Below are 27,775 nucleotides of genomic sequence, written 5' to 3'. Positions count from 1 at the left end.
TGAGGCGTAGCCCAATTTGCAGCTGCACAGATGTCATGTAAAGAAGCTCTGGCCTGGAAGGCAGCAGAAGTTGCCACGAACCCTGTCGAATGAGCCTTCATGGTAGTAGGCAACAGGATATTATGTTGTGTATAAATGAAGGTCACACAATCTTTCAACCATCTAGCTAATGTGACCTTAGCAACAGCAGATCCTAATCTAGCTCCAGAATAGGCCATAAATAACTGGTCAGACGTACGAAAGGACCTAGTCCTGTTCAAGTAGAAGCGGATTTGCTTGTGAATATCTAGAGTATGTAGGCAATACTCTCCTCTGTTTGAATGATTGGGAAAGAAAACTGGCAATTCAATGGTTTAATTAATGGACATTTCAAAGATCACGTTTGGCAGAAATGAAGGATTGGTTCTCAAAGACACTGTCTCTATGAAAAATCAAGTATGGACTCTTGATGCATAAAGCTTGAAGCTCAGAGATATGTCTGGCAGAAGTAATGGTGACCAAAAACAAGGTTTTCCATGCCAAATATCTGAGGTCGCAAGAAGAAGCTAGTTTGAAAGGTTGGCATTGTCAGAGCTTGTAGAACTAATGACAGGTCCCATGGTTGAATAGGTTCTCTAAAAGGGGGCTTCAAATGATTCACACCTTTATGAAGGTCTTGCATAACTTGTGTGACATGAGAGGAGTCTTGGACACCCTCATGGAAATTAGATATTGCAGCCAAATGAACTAATGGTAAAGGACGACAGACCGGATTGAAATAGGTCGGCCCGATACTCTAGTATTATCAACACCGGTGCTCAGAAGGGATCTACTTGTTTTTCTTTCAGCCAACAGGTAAATCTTTTCCACTTGTTTAGATAAGTAATTCTAGTGTAAGACTTATGAGATGCAATACGAATGTCCTGTACTGGTAAAGAAAGATCATTCTCCCTGGCAATCAAGGGAATTGGAGGAGCCAAGCTGTGAGCTTCAGGCTGTCGAAGTTGGGATGAATCAGGTTCTGCAGATGTGAGATAAACACCGGGGTTGGATGGAGAATCCATGGTTGATTTAGCAGGTGAGGTCAAAGGAAGGGGAACCAAATCTGACGAGGCCAATGTAGTACTATGAGGATCACCTTGCTCCTCAACTGACAGGCTTTCTTCAGAAACTAAGGAAAGAGGGGAAAAGGTGGGAATGCATAAAGAAGACCAGAGGGCCAGTCATGGACTAGAGCGTCCCTGGGTGACTGTCCCAGAGGGAGAATCAAGGTCAAGTAGTTGCTGCATTTTAAGTTGGTCGGGGATGCAAAGAGGTCGCAGCAAGGACGGCCCCAGCGGTGGAAGATCTCCGCCACTATCAAGGGATTCAGGGAACACTCGTGAGGTTGTAGAATGCACCTGCTGAGTTGGTCTGCTATCACGCTGGAACTCCCAGGAATGTGCACTGCTAGAAGAAAATGGTTGGTAGCCATCGCCCACTGCCATATCCTCATGGCCTCTTGACAAAGGGGGTAAGATTTGGCTCCACCTTGTTTGTTGATGTACCAGACCACCGCCGTGGTGTCTGACTGAATTGCAATCATTCCAGATGGCAGCAGAGGATGGAATGCTTGCAACGCCAGAAGCACCGCCCTAATCTCTAGAACATTTACTTGCAGTTGGGCCTCCAACACGGACAAGTGCCTTGGACTGTCTGTCCCTGACATAGCCCCCAGCGCCCCATCAGGGAGGTGTCCGTGGTCACTGTAGCCTTGGGTTACTGGGGTGAGAAGGGGCGAGACCAATATGACTGGTTGTGGGTCATCCACCAATTTAAATCCTGTTTGCACCTGTGGGTTACTCGAATCTTGGCTGAAAGAGGATGCTGAAAAGGATACCATTGGGTGAGAAGTTGCCAATGTAGAAGCCTCGTATGAAACCTGGACAGGGGGACAATGGTGATGGAGGCTGCTATGGAACCCAACAGCTGTAGGACAGAGTGAGCTGTGGATTTCTCCCTTGAAAAGATTGGGATCAGTTGTTGCTTTATCCTTAGAATTCTGTGCTCTGGAATGGATGCTCTGCAATTCTTTGTATCCAAGATGACCCCTATGAATTCTGTGGACTGAGATAGGGGTGAGACTGGATTTTTGCCAGTTTTTGGTTATGCCTAGGCTTTGTGCAGCGAAGAGAGAGTATGCCAGCGCTTCTTCCAATAGATGTCTGGTGGGGGCGGAAATGAGCAAGTCGTCTAGGTATGGAAACACCCGGAATCCTTGTAGTCGCAAGTGAGCTGTGACAACTGCCAAGCACTTTGTGAACACTGGTGGCTGTCGAGTCCAAAGGGCAGTACTCTGAACTGCTAGTGACTGGCTCCCGCACGGAAGCACAGAAATCTTCTTGAAGGCCTGTCCACTTTTATGTGGTAGTATGCATCTTGAAGATCTACTGAGCACATTCAATCATCTTTTTCCAAAAGAGGGAGGATAGACTGTATTGTGACCATCCAGAATTTTTGTACTCTCAAACTTGTTCAATACACTGAGATCCAAAACTGGTTTCCAGTCCCCGGTTTTCTTTGGCACCAAAAACAGTCGAGTAGAATCTGGATCCTATCTGGTCTGGAAGGACTATTTGGATGACTCTCTTAGCAGCTTTTCTACCTCTAGTGCTGCTTCTTCCCTTTGACTGGGTGGAATGTCGGGGAACGTTTTTTGAACGGACAGGACAAAGATCTAAGGGGATATGATAACCTCTCGTTATAATCCTTTACACCCAACAATCGGTGGTGATGGTTGGCCAGGTAGAAGGGTACAAGGAGAAACGACCCACAACCACCACCAGAGGAAAAAAACTGGGCCGCACTTCAGGAGCGCTAGAAGGATTGGCCAGGGAAAGAGTCCCTGGAACCCTGGTTATGTGGACCCCCTCTGCCCCGAAAGGGGCGTCTTCCCTGTGAGTTTCCCCCTCTGCCTCTAGGGAAGAATTCGGCAGGTGTGTCACGGAAAGGACCAAGACTTCTTGAACCATATCTTCCCACTCTTTTGGTTTCGGGAGAAAGCATGTTGAGGGGAAGAATAATGGACACCTACAGCAGAAAGGGTCTTCTCGTCCTGTTCACATCTGGCCAGTGTGCTTTTAACTTTGGGTCCAAACAATGTAGAGGCCTCAATGGGAGCATTAAGAAAGGAAGCCTTAAAGGGTTCCGCGAAATTGCACAAGCGTATTCAGGCTTGTCAAGACCACAGCTGAACCCGCCACTCTAGCTGCTCCTTCTAATGCGTGTGATATCAGTCAGATGGAGGAGTTAGATATTGACTCAATGGTGGCCAGATGAGAGGCCACTTTGGCACCGACCTCATCAGACATGGCACCAGCCAAGGTTTGAGAGAGCTCGAAAATTAAATCCCTTTGAAACCTGGTAAAGTGTACCATATAATTCAGGAACCTGATGGCAAAGGTCGCTGATGCGAAGGTGCACTTCCCTATCCTGTCCAGGGCCCGGGACTCTCTGCTGGGCAGGTGGACAGTCTGGCTTTCTTCTTCCACCAGATCCTTTTTGGTAGCAGCCGGCACCACCACAGCATCCACAGGGAGACCTTTAGACCAATGGGGATCCGTAGCAGGAGGGGACAAAATCTTATCTGGCCTCCGGGGAATAGCCTCGACGGCATCAGGAGCCTTCCACGCACACTGCACGATAAGCCAGACAATTTCATTGGCAGGTGGAGTAACCCAGGAGGTAGGGAGCCGGGCACAAAAAGCCTGCAGGAACATAGACTCCTCAGAGGTCGGATAAGAGGGCTGCCAGTCACCTCTCTGTTTAAGGATCTTGAGGTCATCACCAAAGGATACCACAGAGGGTGACCGAAGGGATCATTCCCTCTCATCAAAGTCTGTGTCTTCAGTCCGGGTGGAGTCCAAGTGCTTCCTCTTGCGGTGAACTTCCTCAGAGGGGGAAGCTAGGGAAGACAATGGAGAGGGGGTTTCCTGTGGGGAATATGTCCTGAGGCCCTTGGGCCTGGTGCCCACTAGGTGCAACTTGTGAACACAGCAGTCCAGAGGAGGAGGGGAGATGGACAGCACATTATCGCCAGCAGAAGCCAGAGCCTTCTCCATCAGTTGGAAGGCTGGTCCACCTGAAGAGTGGTGAGTGCCCGGGACAGGGGTCACCCATCCCCTAAAGTGGCTCAGCCTGCTGACCTGGAGTCCCTGGATAGCTGTGCAACAACAAATTATGCGTGTCACAACTGTCATCCTGGGTCATAGCAAAACTCTCCTGCCATGAAGGCAACTGTGGTTCCTTAGTGAGATCCATAAAGGGAACCGTAGGGGGGGGGGGGAGACTGTGCTATATCAATGGACTTCAAAGGTAATGAAGGAGGAGAATAAGAAGGGGTCTTTGGTGATGGATGATCACCTCCTAAAGAAGGACAGGTTCTGGGGGGGCGGGAAACCTCTGGCCAGAAGCACTTGATCCACAAGACGCAACACGTCATGTTCGGAAAGGCTTCTAGTGGACCTCACGGAGATTGTAGGGGAAACAGGACTGTCCACAGAAGAGACGAGCTCTGTGCCCACCTCATCAGTCTGCACTGAGAACAACGGTGCCGAGAGAGACTGGACTACGGGTGTCTGAACAGAGGAAATAATAGGTGCAGAGGTCACAGTCTGCACTGACAAAAAGATTGGTGCCGAAGTGGTTTCCGGTACCGAAGCTGGAACAGCCAAAATTGGTGCCAATGAGACATCTGTTCAGAGCAAAATATCGGAGCCGATGTGGTCAAGGTCTGCACAGACTGAACAGTCGATGCCAATGTGATAGTCGCAATAGTCTGAACCGATGAGTCCCTCGGTACCGATATAGTAAAGGCTGCAGTAGACGGAGCCAAAATCGCTGATGGCGCCGAAGGTCTAGGCACCGAAAGCACCGGGGCCGACTGAGTGAGCTCTGAAGCAGAAACTTTAGTCTTCTTTGGCGGGAGTCCCCAGCCGGGGACGAAGGCAAAGACTTGGCCTTAGTAGAATCATCCAAAATTTTCTTATGGGTACTAGGGGGGGTTGAAGCCTCCAACCCAGAAATAGCCTCTGAAAAGGAGATTTGAGGAGTCCCTTCAAGCAACAACTTATTTTTCCTTTCAATTAAAGTTCTATTGGAAACATTTTTACAAATACCACAGGGCGGGTCAACAGTTAAGTGAGACACACCCAAGCAATAGACACACAGAGTGTGCATCTGATGTAGGTAATTTCTGTCCACAATCAGAACACTTTTAAATCCTGGACTACCTTGTTTATCTGCCAAGATGGAAGAGGAAATAGAAAAAAAGGTACAAGCAATGCTACGAAAGAATACCCGAAGGTAATGAAGAAAAGGAAGGGTTTACCAACGATGGTAAGGGAGAAATACCTCGCGGTAAAAAGTGCAGAGTAAAGAGAAGGAAATTCAAGAAAAAAATATAGTCGCTACATGTGATAGGGTAAGAGACAACAAATTAGAAACTTTTCTGACAGAAAAGGTTATATTAGACTAGTCTGAAGACAAACATCTATACTTAGGCTCAAGAGAAGCAGCTTGATATGACTGAATGGCGACACTGCAAACAAAATCTGAAGTAACAGGGAGAGGGGAATTCTGGGTAAGAGTTTAGCTCGAGAGTTTGCAGCTGACACGAGCTTGTAAGATGGCCGGCTCGGTTCCGAGGTCAGAACCGTTACCCACATGTAAGGAATGAACGAGGATTAACAATATCAGATAAAAGGATTCTGATGGCTTCAGTGGCATTTGCTGGTCTCACTATTTCACAGCCGTATATAACCCACCCCACCAAAACAGAGTAAACTCTGGCATCATTCCTTATCATCTAGATGTGCACTGGGTGGTCCCCTTATACAAATTAGTTTCCTGCTGAATCCAGAACTTAATCTGTAATTATCGGGGACCCTTAAACAGCACAAAATAAAAAGCCAGTTCGGTACTTAAGATTTACAGGCACACTGATGTCGGTATTTGCATAAATGCTACCTCTTAAAAAAAATGCACCAACTATGCAAGATACTCACCAGAAACTAAAGCTGCTTTATTAACTTGCATTAATTGTAGATGTTTGATCGTAGTCCCTGCTGCAGTCTTAACTTCCATGATCGCTACCGCAGGCAGACTGGCAGCCCTAGAGTTTCAGAGGCAAGCACTCTTCTTTTGTGTCGATCTTACATCACATTCACTTCAGATGTCTCCACATCCTGGCATATAGATGGGAATATGGTTGGCCATTTTAAGTTTTCTTGCCCACCCCCAACAGTCAGCATTCCTTAAATTTAAAGATGGACTGCCTGAGAGGTCATCTCCTTTAGACAAAGTGAGAACCATCTTGCACCCTCTGTAGAAAAGGGAGAGAGAGCAAAGACAGCAGGGCGACGCAATAGGGGAAAAGGGGTGTGCCCCGCCCAGTTATTGCGCACAAATAGGGGAGCGAGGGAAAATTTAACTACAGCAGTGGCTAAGTGCAGTAGTGTACACCCTTAACAAAAGTGTGTACATGTCCTTCCTAATGCTGTTGCAGTACTCAATAACAGTACAAATCCCCTGCCAAGGGCTGCCCGATGTCTGACAAGTACACCAAAGCCTTTTGGTTGCTTTTAGGTACGCCTTATGTCACACACATGCTCCTTGCGTAACATAGGGCATAAAGGTGACTTCTGGATGTACAATCCTTAGAAAGTACAGTTGTGTACACTTAACATAAATGTAGATGTTCGAGTGTATTCACTTGTTGCAGTCATTACATTTGGGTTATCTGCTTGCAGGTTGCCCTCAGTCGGTCTGATTAACAAAGTCTTGGGTCCTGAGTCGGTTGCTGTCCCTTCTTCCATGACGTCAGGGATATAAAACATGCAGCCGATGCCATTACATCAGTTTCTCTTGCCCCAGATGTCAGGTGCCCACCTAATTGGAAGCAATTAAACATAAAAGCACAAAGATATACCTCCAACAAAAAAGAAAATGCACCAAAAAGGCTTTTAAGCATAATAAAGAAAGTAGAGGTATAGCCAAAAGAAGTTAGGGGGCTGAAGGGAGGGTAACCAATACTGCAACAGTGAATACACTAACATCTACATTTATGGTAAATGTACACAACTGTACTATGTTCTTAGTGTTTCACTGTTGCAGTCATTACATTTGGGTAGATTCCCAAAGCTATGGTTGGGAGGAGGAATTTAGATAGCATTAGGGCCAGCTATAAGGCCCTGCAAGACTGCAGTGGCAAAGCCAGCTCTGGATTTAGAGAAAATTGTCAAATGATAATGCTTGGTGAAAGTATGTACAGAACTCCAGGTAGCAGCTTCTAGGAAGTCCTTGGTAGGGACGCCACTGAGAAAGGCTGTAGAGGTAGATGCAGCCCTGGTGGAGTGAGGTCTGATCCCCTGGGGGATAGGTTTTCCATGGTGCTTACAGCAGAAATGAATGCAATGGCTTATCCATTTAGAAATGGTTTGCTTTGAAATAGCCTTCCTCTCTGCCCCTGCAGCAAATGCCACCAGTAGTTGCTCAGATTTCTTTTGAGGTTTAGTCCTGTCCAAGTAAAATCTAAGTTGTCTGTGCACATCTAAGGAATGCAGTATCCGTTCCCCTTTATTCTGTGGATTGGGAAAGAAGGTTGGCAAATGAATGGACTGATTAAGAGCCACACCGGATACCACCTTGGGCATGAAGGATGGATTGGTTCTGAGGGACACCCTGTCGGCATGAAAGATAATGAAAGGCTCCACTGCCATAAGGGCCTGTAATTCAGCTACCCTTCCAGCTGAAGTGACTGCTAAAAGGAAAGCTGTTTTCAAAGAAAGAAATTTTAAGTTTGCAGTAGCAGCTGGCTCGAAAGGAGGTAGAGTGAGTTTCTCCAAGACAAAGTTAATGTCCCAGGCTGGGGTTGGAGCTCTCCTGGGTGGTCTCAATTTTTGGCCCCTCTGAGGAACTGCTTGAGCAGTGGATGAGAGAAGAGGGGAGGCTCTGTGTTATGAGCTGAAATTGTTGAGGTGTGGATTTTAATGGAAGAAAATGACAGGCCCTTGTGAAGCATGTCAGTTAAGTATTGTAAAATCTGAGGTAAATTGGTCGCTGCTCTGCTCATCCCTTGAGACTGGTTTCAGGCACAGAATCTTTTCCATTTTTCAGTATAATATTTTCTAGTACTAGGCCTCCTTGCCTCTAAAATGATATCCATCACAGGTTTGCTGAGAGATAGTAAAGGAGAGCTTAAGTAATTAGCCAGGCTGCAAGGTTCAGTGTTGGAAGCAGAGGGTGCAGAATCTGGTTCTCCTGCTGAGACAGCAGGGAAGGAGTCTGAGGCAGATGCCATGGAGATAACCATGACACACTGTGCAGGAGGGGGTACCAGTGTCATCCTTGGTTTGTCCTGTTTGACTTTTAGCAGTACTTTGGAGAGCAGAGGCAGAGGGGGGAAGGCATACCCTTACAGGTTTTTCCAGCTGAAGGACAGAGCATCCACTTTCCAGGCTTGATTGTGGGGAGTCCTTGTGCAAAATTTGTCCAATTGGTAGTTCTGGGGAGAGGCAAATAGGTCTGTATCTGGGCTACCCCATTTCCTTATCAACATGTTGAAAAGCCTTGGTTACAGTTTCCACTCGTGTGGGTCCATGAGGTTTCTGCTTAGTCTGTCTGCCAGTGTATTTAATTTTCCTGGCAGGAATTGAGCTTGTAGGTGCAGCTGGTAGCTCAAGGCTGTGTTCCCACAGTGCCACAGCTAGTCTGCAGGGGGGTAAGAATGTGTACCCCTGCTTGTTTATGTATCACATAACAGTGATGTTGACCGTCTTTACCATTAGTTGTCCTGGAAGAATGTGGTCCTTGAAGGCTGTCGCAGCATTCTGTACAGCTAACATTTCTTTCTGATTGATATGCAGGTGCATTCGACTTGAGTTCCATTTGCCCTGAATTCACTTCCCTGCCAGGTGAGCACCCATGCATAGTCTGATGCACCTGTTGTTGGGGTTTGGGTGGCAGGGGGTGGTGTGAAAGGTAGTCCCTTGTTTTGGTGGCAGGCCTCTGCCCACCAAAGGAACTCTAGGCATAGGCAAGGTACGATATGAATCATCGTTTCTAGGTCTTGAGAATGTTGACACCATAGGCTTTTTAGATACCACGGTAGTTTCCTCATATGCAGTCTTGCTTATGAATTAGAAAAATGCAGGAGGCCATGAACCCCAAGGCTTACAGTATTTGTCTTGCAGATAAGCAGGGTTTTTGTGGCCACTTGTTTGAAGTAGGTTGTCAAATGAATTTGCTTTTCTGGCGTGAGGTAAGCCATCTGGGAAGTTGTATTCAAGCTTGCTCGCAGGAATGTAATTTGTTGACAGGGTACCAGGTGTGATTTCTCTTCATTTATGGTGTACCCCAGACAAGTCAGAACCCTTTTTACAAAAGCCAGATGATTCAAAAGTATGTCCTGGCTTTCTGCCTGAATTAGACAATTGTCCAGGCATGGGAATATTTGAATATTTCTTTGCCTGCAAAATGCAATAACTGGAGCTAGGCACTTTGTGAATACCCTGGCGCAGTAGATAAGCCAAAGGGCAGTGCAGAGAACTGATAGTGCGTGTAGCCTGCTTTGAAGCATAGATATCTTCGGCAAGATTCCCTGATTGGGATGTGCAGATATGCTTCTTTTAAATCTAGTGTTGCCAATCATGCATCTTTGCCTAGCATAGGAAGTAAAGTACAGTTTTGTACCTACCATAAATGTAGATGTCCTTGAGGAATGCATCTGCATTCTTTACAAATGGGTTGTCCTGTCGTCAGGCAGCCCTTCGGTCGGCCGGATTCCAAAGTCTGGGTCTGGCTTCGGCTGGTGTCGCACTTCACCCGACGTCATTGCGGCAGTTATTCGGGTATAAAGGCATCAGCCGACGCCATTTTCCTCAGTGTTTCTTGCCCCAGATGCCAGGTGCCCTCTTGGATGGCTAAATTTGGATAAATGCCAAAGTTTCCAAATAGTAGAGAGCAAACACAAAATAAGCATGTATGTACATATATACAAACAAATACACCATAATAGATCCCCCCCAAGCTAGCTGTAGATTGGCAAATACCATAGGAGTACCTCAGAGGGGAAGGAGGGTGGGTAATCCTGACTGCAGATGCATTCCTCTCGGACATCTACATTTATGGTAGGTACAAAACTGTACTATGTCCTTCAAGGATGCATCTGCAGTCTTTACAAATGGGTAGAATACCATAGCTAAACTAGGGGAGGAGGAAAAGAGAAGAAATTATGGTGTAGTTAGGATCCCTTGCAAAACAGCAGTGGCAAACCCTGCTCGGGATCTAGAGTATAAAGGCAAGTTATAATGCTTGGCAAATGTATGCACGGAGGTCCAAGTAGCAGCCTCTATAATGTCCTTGGTAGCCACTCTTCTTAAGAAAGCTGTGGTAGTGGCTGTAGCCCTTGTAGAATGAGGCCTTATGTTCTGTGGAGTTTGCTTTCCATGGTAGGAGTAGCAGAATCTGATGCAATTTCCTATCCACTTGGAGATTGTCTGTTTTGAAATTGCTTTTCCTTCCCTTCCTGTTGCATATGCTACCAGAAGCTGGTCAGTTTTTCTATTGCCCTTGGTTCTGTCCAGGTAGTAGCGTAACTGTCTATGTACATCCAAAGTATGCAGCAGTCTTTCCCCCCTGTTCTGTGGATTGGGGAAGAATGTAGGTAGGTGGATAGCCTGGTTTAAAGACACTCTGGATACCACCTTAGGCATAAATGTAGGATTTGTTCTCATGGACACTCTGTCTTGATGGAAGATTAGGAAGGGTTGTACTGCCATTAAAGCCTGTAGCTCAGAAACCCTTTTTGCTGAGGTAATTGCCAGCAGGAAAGCAGTTTTCCAGGATAGGTGTTGAAGTTCTGCTGTTGCTGCTGGTTCGAAAGGGGGGAGTGTAAATTTTTCTAGCACAAAGTTCAAGTCCCATGCTGGCAATGGTGGTTTTCTAGGAGGTTTTACATTTTTAATTCCTCTCAGAAACTGCCTGAGTAGAGGATGCGAGAAGACAGGGGGATCGAGCTGTATTCTGCAGAAATAGCTGATGCATGTATCTTGATGGAGGAATAGGACAGGCCTGTATGGAAAAGCTCTGCCAAATACTCCAGGATGTTGGCTATGTCTACCTTTGACACATCTTTTCCCCTTTCAGTACTCCAAATGAGAAATCTTTTCCATTTTCCTGCATAGTTCCTTCTTGTTGAAGGTCTGCGGGCCTCAAGGATAATGTCTTTAACCCTTTGGGATAAATCTGGGTTAGTTGTTCTTATGTAATGTTCCAGGCAGTCAGCTGCAGAGTTTTCAGGTTTGGATGCAGGGTGTTGTAGCCGCTCTGAGTTAACAGCAATGGGATCAGGGGTAGTGTCCACATTTGTCCCCAAGACATGCTCCTCAGTAATGGGTACCAATGTTGTCTTGGCCAGTCTGGAGCTATAAGAATGATCCTTGGACGCTCCTCTTTGATTTTCAATAGCACCTTGTGCATCAAAGGAAGAGGTGGGAATGCATATGCTGTCAGGCTTTTCCAACTGAAGGATAGAGAGTCCACCTTCCAAGCAAGTGGGTGGTACGTTCTTGTGCAGAATTTCTTGAGCTGATGATTGAGCGGGGATGCGAATAGGTCTATCTGTGGTAGTCCCCATTTCCTTGTGATGGCCTTGAAGATGTCCGGGTGTAGCATCCATTCGTGAGCATCCGAGGTAGTTCTGCTTAATATGTCTGCTAGGATGTTTTCTTTTCCCGGTACAAAAATTGCTTGTAACTGAATGTTGTAGCTCAGAGCCATATTCCATAGGTCCAGTGCCATCCGGCATAGAGGGTATGAATGAGTGCCTCCCTGTTTGTTGATGTACCACATGACTGTGGTGTTGTCTGTCCTTATCATCAACTGGCCTTCTTGGAGGAATGGTCTGAAATTCTGGATTGCCAGTTTTACTGCCAGCATTTCCTTTTGATTTATGTGCAGGTGCAGTTGATCTTGAGTCCATAAGCCTTGTATGCACTTGTCCAGCATGTGGGCCCCCCAACCGAGGTCTGAGGCGTCCGTTGTGATGGTTTGGCTTGGTTGAATGCTGTGGAAGGGCAAACCTGGGTTTGACTGACATGCCTGAGCCCACCATAGGAACTCTTGTTTCAGGCATGGGATTAGTGGTATTTCGGTTTCTAGGCTGTGCCTGTGTTGAGACCATAAATTCTTCAGGTACCACTGTAGCTTTCTCATATGTAGTCTGGCATGAGGAACCAGGATTATACAGGATGCCATGAAGCCCAAGGCCTGCAGTACTTTCCTTGCTGTTAGTTGGCTCTGCTTTGTTAATGCCAAGAAGTAGAGAGGAAGTTGTTCTTGTTTTTCTGCAGTTAGGAATGCCATCTGTTTTGTTGTGTCCAATTCTGCACCTAAGAAGGTTATTCTTTGGGATGGAATCAGTCTTGATTTTTTTATATTGACTGTATATCCCAGGGCTTGCAGTAAGTAAATGACTCTTTGTAAGTCTTCTGTTAGCTTGTTTCTGTTGTCCGCTTGTATCAGGCAGTCGTCCAGGTATGGATATATTTGGATTCCCTGAAGCCTGCAGTGAGCGATTACTGATGCCAGGCATTTCGTGAACACTCTGGGCGCAGTAGATAAGCCAAAGGGCAATGCTGAGAATTGATAATGCTCTGATCCTGCAAGAAATCTGAGGTATCTTCTGCAATTTGGTCGTATGGGGACGTGCAGGTATGCCTCCTTGAGATCTAGAGTCACCAGCCAAGACTCCTTGCCCAGCATGGGAAGAAGTTGCTGTAGGGTCAGCATTTTGAATTTTGGAACAATGATGAATGTGTTTAAAGCGGACAGGTCGAGAATAGGCCTCCAAATTTTTCTCTTCTTGGTACCAGGAAGAGTAGAGTAAAATCCCTTTCCTTGTTCCATAGATGGTACCCTTTCCACAGCTCTCATTTTTGCTAATTGAGCTATTTGTTTTAGAGCTTCTGTCTTTTGATTTGGTGGTAGGTTTGGCATTCCTCTTTTTGCTGGTAAAGTATGGAAATGAAACCTGTAGCCTTGGTCTATAGTTTGCAAAATCCACTTGTCTCTTGTGATGCAGTGCCAGTTTTTTGAAAATAAGGCTAACTTTCCGCCTAAGGGTGCCGCTATTTGTTCCCTGGTAGGCGGTGCCAGAGCCAAGTCACTGTGATTGTCCTGTTGCAGTGGTAGTAGTTGTGTCTGTGCCTCGCTGGTTGTTACCTTGCCACTGGCGTCCCCTGTAGGCACCTCCTCTGGATTGGTTTCTGCCTCTTGAATGCCTATTCCTGCCTCTCTGTGTTTTAGAGGAGTCTGGAAAGGAAACATTTTTGGAAGGCCAGTTCCTGCTAAACCTTGGAGGCTGAACCTGTAAGAAATTTTTCACTGTTTGTACAGATTTTGCCTTCTCCTCCATTTTCTTCAGTACCTGCTGAGCAGGAGAACCAAATAAATTGACCTTATCCATAGGAGCATCTAATAGTTTTGCTTTAACATAATCCGGCAAGACCTGTTCTTTCAACCATGCATGCCTTCTGATAACTGTGCCAGTCATGGCTGATCTAAAGGAAGCCTCCAGTGCATCATAGCCACATTTTAACGAATGGTTACTAACCTGCTGAATGTTATGCACCATTTCAAGAACATATTTCTTATCTAAAGAGTCATCAGAGGACAGTTTCTTAGTTAACTGATCAAGCATAAACTCCTGGTATTGGATCATATGAAACTGACAGTTCAATGCCCTAGCTGAGAGAGAGTAGCAGAGGTGTATACTTTTTTACCCCATCTCTCTAAGGACCTGGATTCCCTTTCAGAGGGGAGGGGATTTTTAACTGAGGTCGAAGCTACTGCCTTAGGCCCCTGGGAGATAGTCTCGGGATCTGCAAAAGGGGCCTTGTATAAATGGTGATGTGTGTCCGGGACCCTGTAGAACCTATCGGGCTTAGCGGGGGCTGGAGGTAAAGTATCAGGAGCAGTGCAAGCATCATTAAATGCATCATCTACAACAGGAAGAACTGGAGGTATAGCTAAAGGCCTATGTTGTGGTAAATGCAAAAAAGTCCTAAGCCTTTTTCCTTGAATCTGAGAAATCTTGCCCCTGCCATTGAAATTGCTCCCTCATGGCATGTAAGGCTTCCCCAAAGGAAAATTCCTCTGGTGGAGAGGCAGAAGGAATCGATTCCTCAGCATCTGAGTCTTCATAAGGAGAAAAAGGAGCCTCTGGATGGTCTGTATTGTCTGAATCATCAGAAGAATCATCTGAGGACACTGGCTCAGGGGGCTCTGCTCTAGGTCTCTTTTCTGGAGGAGGTTGAGAGGCCCTGTCTGGATGAGGTTGGGATCCCCTTATTAAAGAGATGAGATCCTCTGCCAGAGTAAGCACTTGGGAACTGGAGCTGGGCCTGTGAGAGGGGGGCTTAACAGGCACAGACTTAGAAGTTTTGGCTGCTTTAGCCCTGGCAAAGGCCTTTATGGACATGGCTGCAGGAGGCCTAGCAGCGCCACGTGTAGGGGTTGAAACATCCAAGGGGATGGTGTCCGATAACTCTTGTGAAACCACAGTAGCAGGTTGGATTTCAGAGGCCGATTCAACCAGGTTAGAAGGGGCCTCGGTAGTAGTCATGGATTCGGCTGAAGTTAGAACCGCTTGCTCGGTTTCGCCGAAACCGAGACACTCGGTTTGCTTAACCGCGGTTTCGAAACCGGACCGCGAGTGTCGGTCCTTTCTTTGCTTCTTAGCAACTTGTGAAGTCGGAGGATCCGACGGCATAATGTACGAAATCTGAGCCGAAAAACTGTTCAGCAAACTCCAACCGACGCCTAAGCGTTAGGTCGGTTGAAAGAAGCACAGGCTAAACAAGCTGCTACGTCGTGGTCTGGGCCTAAACAAGGTAAGCAGTAAGAGTGGAAATCTTTATGAGGTATTTGTTTCCCACAAGTTAAACAGTTATTCACTTTTTCTGACATCGGCTGAGGCAAGAAAGAGTCCCCAACGGGGTACTTAGCTTTTTAGAAGTCTTCGAAGTAGTATTCGGTAGTAGTAATCTCTGGATCTGACCGACCGGCACTTGCGAACAGCTTCTGCTTCGGGCGTCACGCGGCAAGAAAGACTGAGGAAAATGGCGTCGGCTGATGCCTTTATACCCGAATAACTGCCGCAATGATGTCGGGTGAAGTGCGACACCAGCCGAAGCCAGACCCAGACTTTGGAATCCGGCCGACCGAAGGGCTGCCTGACGACAGGACAACCCATTTGTAAAGACTGCAGATGCATCCTTGAAGGACATCTGAAGAGTGAGCATTTTGAATTTTGGAATCTCCAAAAAAGGTGTTTAGAGTAGACCGGTCCAGGATAGGACACCATGAATTGTCTTTTCTGAGTACCAGGAAAAGTATCTAGTAGAAACAGTGTCCCTTTTTCCTCTTCTGGTACCAGTTGAATAGCCCCCATGCTTGAGAGAAAGTACTTGTTTTTGGGCCTCTGCCCACTGATTTGGGGGTAGCTCCGGCCACCAATTTGGTGTTGGCAACGTGTGAAAGTGAAATCTGTATCCCTGGGACACTACATTTAAAACCCATTTGTCCTGGGTAATGAGTTCCCAAATCTTTGCATGAAGAGCAATCTTTCCCCCCAAAGGGGCAATCAGGTGATAAGTGCTTGGAAATTTTAAAAGGAAGTCATTGAGACAGTTTACCATAGGGGGAGTATTATTATTCCCAGACTTGGAAGTGGAGGCCCCCCACTGCTTAGGTTCTGAGAGTCTCCAGGAACTGAAACCTGGGTTTTTGCTGTGTCTGGGTTTGGCTTGAGAAGACCTGGAAGGGGCTGGAAAGGACCAGTTCTTAGAGGGCCAGTGCCTACTAAAACTAGGAGACTGGACTTGTAAAAAAATCTTTAATAGTTTGCATAGATTTAGCTTTATCTTCCATCTTTTCAAGAACTCCCTCAGCCTTGTTGCCAAACAGGGGGTCCCGATTTAAAGGAGCATCCAACAATTTAGCCTTAACATGATCAGGCAAAGATTGCTCCTTAAGCCAAGCATGTCTTCTGAGCACAGACTCAGTAACAGCAGCCCTGCAAGAGGCCTCTACTGAATCAAAACCACATTGCAAAGTGTTTTCCAACTTGTTCGGCAGAATGCATTAAATCCTGTAACTCTTTATTTTCCACACAGTCAGGAATCACCATCATTTTCTGTTTAAGCAGTCCAATAACATGTTGTTAATATTTTAACATATGAAACTGGCAGTTTAAAGCCCTAATGGCCAAGGCTGCAGAAGTGTAAACCTTCTTACCCCATCTATCCAGCGCCCTGGAGTCTCTATCAGAAGGGGTAGGATTTTTAGCAGTAGAAGCCTTAATGCCCTTGGGCCCCTATAAAAATAGTCTCTGGATCTGCAATAGGATTTTTGAAAAGGAACTTGTGGGACTCAGGGACCCTGTAGTATCTGTCAGATTTTCCGGGAGCAGGAGGCAAGGAATCAGGGGCCAAACTAGATTCTCAGAAAGCATCAACAATGTCTAGTACAGGAGAAATAGCTAAAGGCCTATGCTGAGGTAGAAGGAAATCCCCAAGCCTCTTTTTTGAACCAGAAAAATCCTGGCTTTCCCAGTGGAAATGCTCCCTTAGAGTATATATAAGGTTTCCCCAAAAGAAAAATCCTCAGGAGGGGAAGCAGAGGGAATAGAGTCCTCTGCATCAGAATCTTCATAAGTAGGTAAGGGCAAATCCAGATCATCATAAGAGTCAGAAAAAACAAAATCCTGACCAGAAGATTCATAATCAACCTCAGTCCTAGGCCTCTAGAAGGGGGGGGGGGTGGCTACCCCTGATTAGAGTTATTAGATCTTCAGCCATTCTTATCATTTGTTTTTTAGGCATAGAGGCCTGAGCATGTGGCTTGGGCGTCAGTTTTTTACATATGGATCGAGATTTAGGCCTAAGTAATGAAGGAGGCGATTTAATATGCAAGCCCGTAGGTCTGAATATACCTTCAGAAGCCGGTGCCTGCACAGCGGCTCCGAACCCATCCAAGGTAAAGACATCCGCAGGTTCCATAGCTGAAGCATCTCGCCGACTCCGAATGGGTCTCAGTAGAGGCCTGCGAATCAGAAGCAGCAAGTGGAAAGCGCCTTACTAAGTACCGGCGAACTGGCTTAGGAGAAGCATTGGCAGTTTTGGACCTCGGCAGCCTGTCTCTGTTTTTATCTTTGTGTTTTTTCAGAATCCCAGTAGTTGGATGGCTAACAGATATTTTTGAATAATTAAACAGAGAACCGAAATATTTAGAGGCAAAAATATACAGACGATGGATAGTGTGCTGATTAAAGCACAAAACCGACAGCAAGGTACGTTGTGGTCAGGGCCTAGGCAAGGAATACAGTATGAATGAAAATCTTTGAGGCATTTGCTTTCCACAAGTAATGCAATTATTAACTTTTACTGACATTGGTAAGGAGCAAGAAAAAGTTTCCCCAACGGGGTACTTAGCTTTAGTTGAAGACTTCGGTTCTGAAACTCGAAAACGAAAATTTCAGGAGTCAGCCGACCGGGCACTTGCGAACTGCTTCTGCTTTCGGCACCGCACCGCAAGAAAGAATGATGTAATGGCGTCGGCTGCATGTTTTATACCCATGACAACCTGACATGGAAGAAGGGACTGCAACCGACGCAGGACCCAAGACTTTGTTAATCAGGCTGACTGAGGGCAACCTGCAAGCAATTAACCCAAATGTAATGACTGTAACAGTGAACACGAAGAACATCGTCTGGTCGCCAGAGTTGTTGCTGATGTACCTTGCTGTTCAGTTTAGTCCCCCGTTGGGGTTTTTTTTTTTATTTTTTTGCATTTTCTTTTGTATTGTTTTGGGGTTTCAAGTCATCCAGAAAGGGTAAATGCCAGTGTGGGAGACCTTCCCCATAAAGACATTCATGAGCAGTGCTTGTTTTCTTTAGGTGCTTCTCATGATCATACGTCCTGCACCATCTGTCAGGCTTTGGTTCCAAATACATTGCATAGTCTTTCATCCCTTCCTATTTATCTTGAAAACTAGTACAACATTTTTAGGAAGAGATGCTGTGGAGGCTACCTCCCATCCTGAGGATCAGCAGTCTTTGAAGAATGGCAAAAAAGTCAGGTCAGATTCTTTGGCTGCGCCTCCTACATCGAACTCTCAAAGCTGATGAAAGCCTGAAGATTTGCCTGATTCCTGGGTTGGATTTTTCTGCCGTGACTGTTTCAGAGGCCTGCATGGATCCGACTGCTAACATCCTTGGAGAGGTTGCAGATGCCCATTTCAGATGTTCAAGGGGAAACGCTGCCGAGCACTGAAGAGCCTTGAGGGGGGGGGGGGGTCCACAAATACTGGTGAGGGAGGAAGTCATTACTATGGATATGGAGTGGAGGCCAGTGTCAGAGCTTTCTACGTTTCATAAGGTGGGCTTCCCCTTAAAGACCCAAAACAAAAAATATGTTTCTTTGGCTAAGAACCCTCAAAGTGAATAGCAGAATTTTACACAGGACTTATTTAAAACACTCTTATGGCCTTGAAGGCTCCTCAGAGGGTATCTTTCCCAGCTCCTCCTTGGTCAGCTTCCCCTCTCAAGAAATCTAGGGATCAGGATTCCTCTGAAGAGGAGTAAGATTTGGACGAGGTATCCTTGGCCTGCAAAGGAGATACGAGCTCCTTCAAATGGTGTCTCCTAGACCTGCTGCTGCTCCTGTTCTGGCTGCTTTACTGGATGCTTTCTCTTCTGTTTCCCAGGCCCCAGACTCTCAGCCCTCTGCTCCGAAGAAACCAGACTGATTATAAAGTGTCTGATGACTGCAAATTCCTTCACAGGTGTCCCCCATTTGCTGACTCTCTGGTCTCTGTGGTATCCAAAAAGCATTCTAAATTAGTGCCCTTGACTATGCTTCTTCCTTCTGATAAGGACAGCAGGACCATAGAAAGGCTGAATAAAAGATTTATGCTTTGGCCACCCTAGCCTTTCGGGCTGTTAATCTGACTCATATGACCAGATATGTTTTGGATCTCCTTTCTCAGGCTTGTCAGGTTATTTCTGACCTTCCTGATTCTAAGGTTAAGACTTCTACCTTGTCTCTGTTAGGGGCTTCTCAAGTAGCTCACCATTCCATTAAATGCAATTACAGTGCAGCAGATGCTTCCCCTAGGGCTGATGCTTCCGGGTCAGTTTTGAGGAGATTCCTGTGGCTATGGCTTCACCCTCTGTCAGATATTAAAGCTAAGTTGATGGATGCCCCTCTGTACAGCAAATGTTTGTTTGGTGCTACTGCAGCCGATTTTTTCAAGTCCCTGCAGGAGAACGGCAAGGAGTTTCAGTATCTGAAACATTGTTTCACCAGTGCCTACGTTCCAAAGAAACTAGCCTACTAAACCAGTTTTTGTTAGAAGGCAGTCTCATCCTCTTCCTACAGGCAAGAAAGGTGGCAGGAAGGTTCCCACAGCTAAGTCTACACAGACCCCTCCTGCTCAGAAGCCTTCCTTTACTGATAAATCAGGTGCTGTCTGACTACCAGAGTCTTCCCAGCCACATTCACCTTTCTCTGTCTCTTCCTGTCTGGGTAAGCATAACCCAAGCTTTAGGTTATTCCCATAATTTACCGAGGATATTTCATGGTCTGGAAATCTCTTCCCCACTTCATGGGCATTCCTCAGCCATCTCAAGAACAGTTAAGCTTTTTCCAGAGGTGCTTCAGTTTTTTGACTCTGGGAACTATTCAACAGGTTCCAGCTGCCCAAAGGGGGGAGGGGTTTTATTCCATAACGTTTTTGGTCCCCATTAAATATTTGAAGATCTTCTTCTTCTGGCCTCTATCACAGCCAGGGAGTTTGAGAGTTATGGGATTTCATGGCATCCACCATCTCTATGCTCCCTCTGGCAACTCCACAAGAGAAAGTTTCAATGGTTTCAAAGTCAGTCTGGCTTCAACATGTGCACCTCCTAGACTTTGTAGTTCCTTTTTTTTACTTCTCTAAAGGAGAAACTTCACTGGTGAATTCAGCAGTTGTCGCAAACTAGGGCTACCCCCTTCATCATCCTCCTCCCTCTCAGGAGCTATTCACAGATACCTCAGACATGAGGGGGAGCAGCTTTTGGCTCCCTACAGGGCCAGGGTTGTGTTGTCACCTTTTCAAAAGAAAGAGCACATCAATGTCAAAGAGATGAGAGCTCTTCTGGTATTTCAGGCTTTTCGTCCTCTTCTTACCAGGTCTTCTCAAGGTATTTACAGACAATGCCGCAGTGACGTATGTACACAAATGGGGGGAGGGGCACACGATCTTCTCCTCTTTGCCAGTTGGCACTCCTGGTGTGGGATCTGCCTTGTCCAGTAAAATACTGTGGCAGAGGCACTGAGCAGGTCCTTAACTCAATCCCATGAATGGATGCTTCACAGGGATGTCTTTCTGGCCATTGGCCACCAGTCGGACACTCCTCAAATAGATCTATTTGCCTCCCCTCTGAGCAGATAACTTCCGCCTTTTTGTGACAGAGTCCCAGATCCTCCGATTTGGAAGGACAATGCCCTTTTTCTTGGAAGGGAATGTTTCTTATATGCATTTCCTCCCCTTCCCCTCATTCCAAAAGTCCTGTTCACAATTCAACAGGACACTCCCGCAATCTTGTCGGTGACTCCCTTTTGACTTGTACACTGGTTCCCTCCTCTTCTGCATTTAGACAGTCATCACAAGTTACCTCACAGGGTGAACGTACTCGCACATGACAAGGGATCTCTCATCCATCCCCACCTATCCACTCTTCAACTGACACTATAGGGGACATGATTTTAATTCCATATAGACACTTTTTCTGAGGACGTGCTTGGGGTCTTGCAGGAGGCCAGGAAACCCACTACTAGGGGATCCAACTTATCCAAGTGGAAGCGGTTTTCTGTTTGGTGTCTTTCTCATAACCAGAGTCCACTTTCTGTGGATGGTCATTTGGTTCTCTCCCATCTGTGTGAAATGCTCAATGCAGGTTTGGTTTATTCTTCTCTTATGGCCCACTTACCAGCTATCTCTGCTCGTCTGACCCCCCCCCCCCAACGGCTTCTAGATTTGAAGCTAAATTTCTTAAAGACGTCCTTCATATTAGGCCTCCCAGGAAGCCTGCTCCTCTTCTCTGAAATCTTAATTTTTGGGGAAAAAATTGGCTCAGGCTCCTTTTAACCTTGCTTCACCTTCCTTGCAACATTGCTCTTGGAAGACTACTTTTGCTGGCCCTTACGTCTGCCAGACAGGTGGCTTCAAGCCCTTATGGCTGTACTTTTTTGGCATTTCCTAAGAACAGGGTGCCCTTGCATACTAATCCTTCTTTTAAACCCAAGGTGGTTAATCAGTTCTCTTAATCAGTATTCATTTGCCCATTCTTCCCCTCTTCACAATCTGCCAGTAAGAGGGTGCTGCACACAATGGATGTGCACAGACAACTAGGATATTATTTGGATAAGACTGAAGAAATCTGATAAGGTGCTAGTTTCTTTTCATCCTAGGTCCCCCTAGGAGTTTCTGTATCCAAGCACACTATTTCTTCATTGATCAGTTAAGAGCCTTCCTTTTCATCTTAAGGCCCATTCTACTAGGGCTGTGGCTTCTTCTGGTGCTTTTTTCAACAGTTTGGATATTAGCTCTATTCTTGATGTAGCTACCTGGACTTCTGTGCATACATTTACCAAGCACAAGTTGGATGTAATCTCCAGAGCTATAGCTGGTTTTGCTTCTCTTCAATGTTGTAGTATGCACTCCATAACACTGCTGCAGTCACAACTTCAAGGTTGAGTCCACTGCATAAAGGCCTTCTCCCAACGAAGGCTGGTACACCTGTAGAAGGAGAGACCAACACAACTTTTATGATTGCTGATGTGAAACTAGTCACAGTCTTAGATGGGATCCACACAACCACAAGAAACAAAAGTGTGGAAAGATGATCAGTAGAGTGCTACTTGGAAGATATTTAAGTTGACACTTCTTTCTGGAAAGCTACAGCAGTGGCCATGACCCTGATGGACCATACTTTCCATTTTCTGTAGTACTTGTGGCACATGTAGTAGGAAATGGACAACCCCTTTTGTTCTCCCCAAAGGCCATACAAAAGGCACATTTCTCATTTATTTTTTGGTTCTTTCCAGACTTCAGAGTTACTTATGCACATGAGTTGAGTGCAAGACTCTCTCCCCTTTACTTTGTGGGGTAGGAAATACGAAGTTGGACACCATGGGTAAAGGGCCACCCTTCACCACCTTAGGCATGAAGGAGAAAGTCTGTGTATAAAGTGACAGTTTTTATGGAAAGTCGAGAAAGGTTCTTTACACAAAATAGCAAGACGTTCTCAGATGCACATGGCTGAAGTCACTGCTAAAAGGAAGCCTGTCTTCCAAAACAAGAATAGCTTTAGGTGGACTGAATTTGACGGCTCAAAAGGAGGAAGTGTTTTTTTAACATGAAGTTCAAGTCTCCGGTACTACTGCACACTGTGGTCTGAGATATAGAACCCCATGAGGAAATATTTTACTGGGCTCCTGGAGCAGAAAGGGGGATCTAAAGGTCAGCAAACCAAACTACAGATAGATTGGTTTTGACAGATGTGTAGGGCAAAACTAGAGAAAAATTCTGACAGGCACTAAAATTACCATACAGCAACATCTTCAGCAGACTGTAGACTCTCCCCACTTTGGCATCAGAGGGAGAAAAAGAAGTTATGTTCTTACCATAACGTTCCATCTGAGTAGTAGCCCTCATTCTTCTGCACATATGGGTATACGGATCCGATTCGTATCCAAGCTGGCAAAACTTTTCAAGCATCAGCTCTGAGCTCCAAGCTCCTCCCTTACCTATATTACATCACTTCCTACTATCTAGCCTCAGATCGAGTTTGCTGACACTAAAATAGCAACAACCACAATCCTAAACAGGAAAAACCTGAAGAGTGAGGGAGATGTAGGGACGGAAGGTGCAGAAGAATCAAGTCTACTACTCAGATGGAACGTTATGGTAAGAACATAACTTCTTTATCTGAAGTAGTTGACTTCATTCATTCTGCACATATGGGACAGAGTCCCCAGCTACTAGTATTCCTGGGAGGCCTCTATGGAAGGATATTTCTGGGCACCGCAGAGCCAAAGGATGCTCTCCCTCTAGAAATAAGATCCAATTAATAATGAGAGATGAATGTGTGCGAACTGGCCCAGGTTGCTGCCGCACAGATATCGTCTAGCGGAACTCTTGACCAGAAAGCTGCAGAAGTGGCCTTTGCTCTAGTGGAACGAGCCTTCAATACACCAGGAGGAGATAAACCTTTGTCCTTATAAACCTGTGCAATACAAAGAATGATCCACCTTGATAAAGATACTTTCGAAACTGCTTTGCCCAGAAATGGTTTAAAAAAGAGAAACAATTGATCCGACTTCTGGAAGGGCTTAGTCCTATGGAGGTAAAAACAAAGCAGTCTATGGACATCCAATAAATGAAGCTTATGTTCACCTCTATTTTGGAAATTTGGGAAGACTGGCAAATTTATAGACTGATTAATATTGGCTGCTGAGGACACTTTGGGAAGAAAGGAAGGATTCGTACGCAGCAAAACTATCCTTGTGGAAAACCAAATAGGGGGGCAAGGAGGATAAGGCCTGCAACTCTGAAACTCTCTTTGCTGAAGTGATGGCGACCAAGAAGGCTGTCTTCCACGAGAAAAACTTCATCGGAACTGATCCGGCTGGCTCGAAAGGGGGAGAGGTCAAAGCCTGAAGGAATAAAGTCAGATCCCAGGGGGGCATTGTTTCTTTAACTGGAGGTCGCAATAAAAAAGTGCCCTTCAGGAAAGCTTTACACAATTTAGCAGTAGCCAGAGCAACCTTTTCACCCACATGAAAATAAGAGATGGCAGCTAGCTGAACCTTGATGGCAGAAGCACTTGCGCCTGAGCGAAAAAGATCGGCCAGAAAATCCAGTATGACTGGGACAGGGGCTGTAAACGGGTTCAGATTGAGCTGAGAGGCCCAAACGCAAAAACGTCTCCACTTGCTATTGTAGAGTTTCCTAGTGGAGGCTTTAAGAGAAGCTACCAGAATATTCTTAACAGGGTACGAAAGTCCGGGAGTCCTGATGACCATGGAAACTGGAGCAGCCACGCTGTCAGCTTGAGACTGTCCAGGCTGGGCAGGGGCAAGCCCGACGGGTGAAAAATCTGATCTGGGTATGGATCTAGAGTCCATGGAGGAGCCAACAGGTGAGACCATAGGAAGGGAAACCTTGATGCAGCCAGAAGGGAGCTATGAGAATGACTTTGCACTGCAGCCGGCAAGCTCTCTGAAGGAACTTCAGAATAAGAGGTAATGGGGGATCAGCATACAGTAGCCCAGGAGGCCAAGCATGGACCAGAGCGTCCCTGGGGACATCTCCCGGAGGGGGGAATCAGAGCGAAGAAGTTGCTGCACTTCGCGTTGGAAGGAGATGCGAAGAGATCGCAGCAAGGTTGACCCCAAACACGGAAGATCTTCTCCGCCATTGAATGTTTCAGAGAACACTCGTAAGGCAGGATTGCCCTGCTGAGACTGTCCACTTGAATGTTGGAGCGTCTCGGGATATGCGTTGCTATGAGAAACCGGCTGGTGGATATGGCCCACTCCCAAACCCTCATGGCCTCGCGACAAAGGGGGTAGGATCGGGTCCCTCCCTGTCTGTTTATATACCAGACTACAGACATGGTGTCTGATTGAATGGCTACCGTCCCCAGAGGTAGAACAGGGTGGAAGGCTCTCAACGCTAAAAGCACTGCCCTCATCTCCAGGACACTGATGTGTAGCTTGGTCTCTGGAGGGGACCATGTGCCTTGGACCGTTCTTTCCAGGAAGTGCCCCCCCACCCGAGCTGGAAAACGTCTGTGGTCACCGTGGCTCGAGCCAAAGGGGCTAGAAAGCTGCACCCCGTGGAAATGTCCGCCGATTGAAGCCACCACTGGAGTGACGTTCTGCATGTCCGATTGATTCGGATGTGGAAATTCATCGGAAGGTCTAGCCAGGACCATTGAACTGCTAGATTCCACTGAAGGACTCATGTGAAGACGTGCAAGAGGGAGGATAGAAATTGAGGCTGCCATCGAACCCAGGGCCCTGAAAACATCGGCTGCTGTGACTACAGAGTGATCCAAGATCGCTGACACATGGAGTCTGAGATTTTCTATCCTTTCCGGGGTGAGAAAAATCTTTGACTGAATCGAATCCAACCTTGCCCCGATGAAGTCTATGATCTGAACCGGAGCCAGGTGGGACTTGTTGATATTGATCGTGATGCCTAACTTGTGAGCCAGACCGAGGAAGTAGTGTAGGGCCTGACACAAGAGACGTTTGGTGGATGCAGCAAACAGCCAGTCGTCTAGGTAGGGGAATACCCGAATGCCCTCAAGTCTCAGGTGAGCCGCTACGACCGCCATAACCTTGGTGAACACCCTGGGGGCTATGGTGAGACCAAAGGGTAGGGCTCTGAACTGAAAGTGACTGGCCCCTAGCCGGAAGCGTAGAAACCTCCTGGAGCTCCTGTGGACCTTGATGTGATAGTAAGTGTCCTGGGGGTCTAACGAGCACATCGTCACATTCTCTCAGAAACGGTAGAATGGACTGTAGAGTGACCATCCGGAATTTTTGTTTCTCTACTGACAGGTTGAGGATAGACAGGTCCAGAATGGGCCTGAGGTCCCACGTCTTCTTTGGCACTAAAAAGAACCTGGAGTAGATGCATGATCCAGACTGATCTGGGGGGACCGACTCGATGGCTCATTTTTGTAGCAGCTTCGAAACCTCAAGCTGCAGCCTCCCTGTGAGTGGGTGGAACATCTGGAAGGCGTGCTGGAGTTATGGGACATGAAATGAAGGGGCTAGAATAACCTCTGGATATAGTGTTTAACACCCAGCGGTCTGCAGTAATGGACTCCCATGCCGCTGCTGGATGTAAGGAAAATCTTCCCCAACTGCCTCCAGAGTACAGCAGCCAGGCAACCCCTCAGGGTTGCTGTGTGGGTCTGTCGGAAAAAGGTTCCCTAGACCTGAAGTGTCTGGGACCCCCTCTGCCTCTGGGATGGCGTCAGTCTTGTCCCCCTCTGCCTCTGGGGGATGAATATTCCTAAGTGTCACGAAAGGACTGTGATTTCCGGAACCACATCTTCTTTTGCCCCTTTTGGTTCCTGGAATAGGACCTCTGGGGGTTAGAGAAGCGGATTACGACGGCTGACAAAGTCTTTCAGTCCTTCTCACTCTGGGTCAGTGAGTCACGTACAGTCTTCCCAAAGAGGGATGATCCATCGAAAGGGGCGTTGATGAAAGACGCCTTAAAAGGGGTCTGCAAATTGACACAGCCTGATCCAGGCGTGACGCCTCAAGGCAACACCTGTACCAGCAGCTCTAGCAGCTCCCTCCGTAGCATGAGAGAGGAGACACATAGAGGTATTAGTCACTGATTTCAGTGTAGTCATCTTTGCAGTGAAAGACTGCTTGTCCTGTTGCGACAGAGACTCTGGGGGCGACTCAGTTCCGATATAAGGTCTCGCTGCAGTCGGATAACATGTTCCAAGCAATTCAGCGTACAAATAGAAAATGTTGCTGACGAGTACATGCACTTCCCGAAACGATCCATCGACCTAGACTCTGTCTTGTAGATGAACAGAGGAACTCTCCTGTGTCAGTTCCTTCTTTGTGGCAGTTGCAACCACCAACGCATCTACCGGGCTCCCTTGGACCATGCCTGCCTGTCTGAAGGCGGGGAAAGAATTCTGTCTGGCCTTTTGGGTATAGGTTCTACGGTGTCAGGATACTTACATGCCCTAGTGGTGATGAGGTCCACCAAAGGGTCCGCTGGAGGGGAGACCCAGGAAGTAGATGGGCCCGCACCAAAGGCCTCCAGGAATATGGACTCATCAGCAGAGGGTTTGGGGGCTGACCAACCTCCTCTTTGGCAAAGGATCTCCATAATGCCTCCGAACAAAACGTCCTCGGAAGGTGATCTGGGGGAACCCTCTCCTTCATCCAAGTCCGTATCAGTGGTAATGGACTCAAGGGAGTCCAGGTTCCTCCTCTTACACTTGCACGTACGAGGTTCCTCTCCAGTGGGACTCTCTGGAGAGGATTCGTAAGCCTCCAGGGGATCCCTAAGGGGAACAACCTGGGGTTGCTTTGTCACAGACAGGGTAATGGGAGCAGAATCCAAAATCAGAGGGGTCTGGGTAGGATCAGAGTAGGTGAGCTGTGGTCTCAACCCCTGGAAGAGAACCCTTTCCACTGCCCAGAATGCCGATGGAGAGCACACCTCCGATGAGGCTCTCCCTGGCACTGAAGCAGTGATCGGAGCCAACGGCGGGGTAGTCCAGGCACCAAGGATGGAATCCGAAAGAGCGAGATCTCGACCCTCTGGTCCAACTCCCTGACCACGGCTTAGAGTCCCCTGGATCAGAGATAGGATCCGAGAAACTCAAGGTGACAGCCGGCATCGAGGAAACGAGAATCAGCACCGACCCAACAGCTCAGAAAGGTCTTGGACCCAAGAACCCCGAAGCGTCGGGTCGGATCGGGGAAGGAGCCATAGGGTGGAACATAGTTGAAGGACCCTCTCCAATGGGAGAGGGCCCTGGTAAGACCCCCATCTGAATCTGGTTCTGGATGAACCTCATCAGCCTGTCCATATCAAGGTCGGAGACACTCAGTCAACCTGGAGGAAGCGACCGACTCTGGTCTGGGCCGGATCTGAGGG

At 46.9% G+C, this 27,775-nt stretch overlaps 1 protein-coding gene across 2 annotated transcripts in view; it reads right to left on the bottom strand.

The window, feature by feature from the left end:
- Positions 1 to 27,775, bottom strand: part of SETD5 (SET domain containing 5) — a 2,687,190-nt gene that overhangs the window by 1,769,083 nt on the left and 890,332 nt on the right. The window lies entirely within an intron of this gene.

Source organism: Protopterus annectens, chromosome 7.part0, assembly GCF_019279795.1.
Source record: "Protopterus annectens isolate FY-2018-M chromosome 7.part0, PAN1.0, whole genome shotgun sequence".
In the NCBI taxonomy this organism is placed as follows: domain Eukaryota; kingdom Metazoa; phylum Chordata; order Ceratodontiformes; family Protopteridae; genus Protopterus; species Protopterus annectens.
This window is presented reverse-complemented; position numbering and strand designations above follow the sequence as displayed.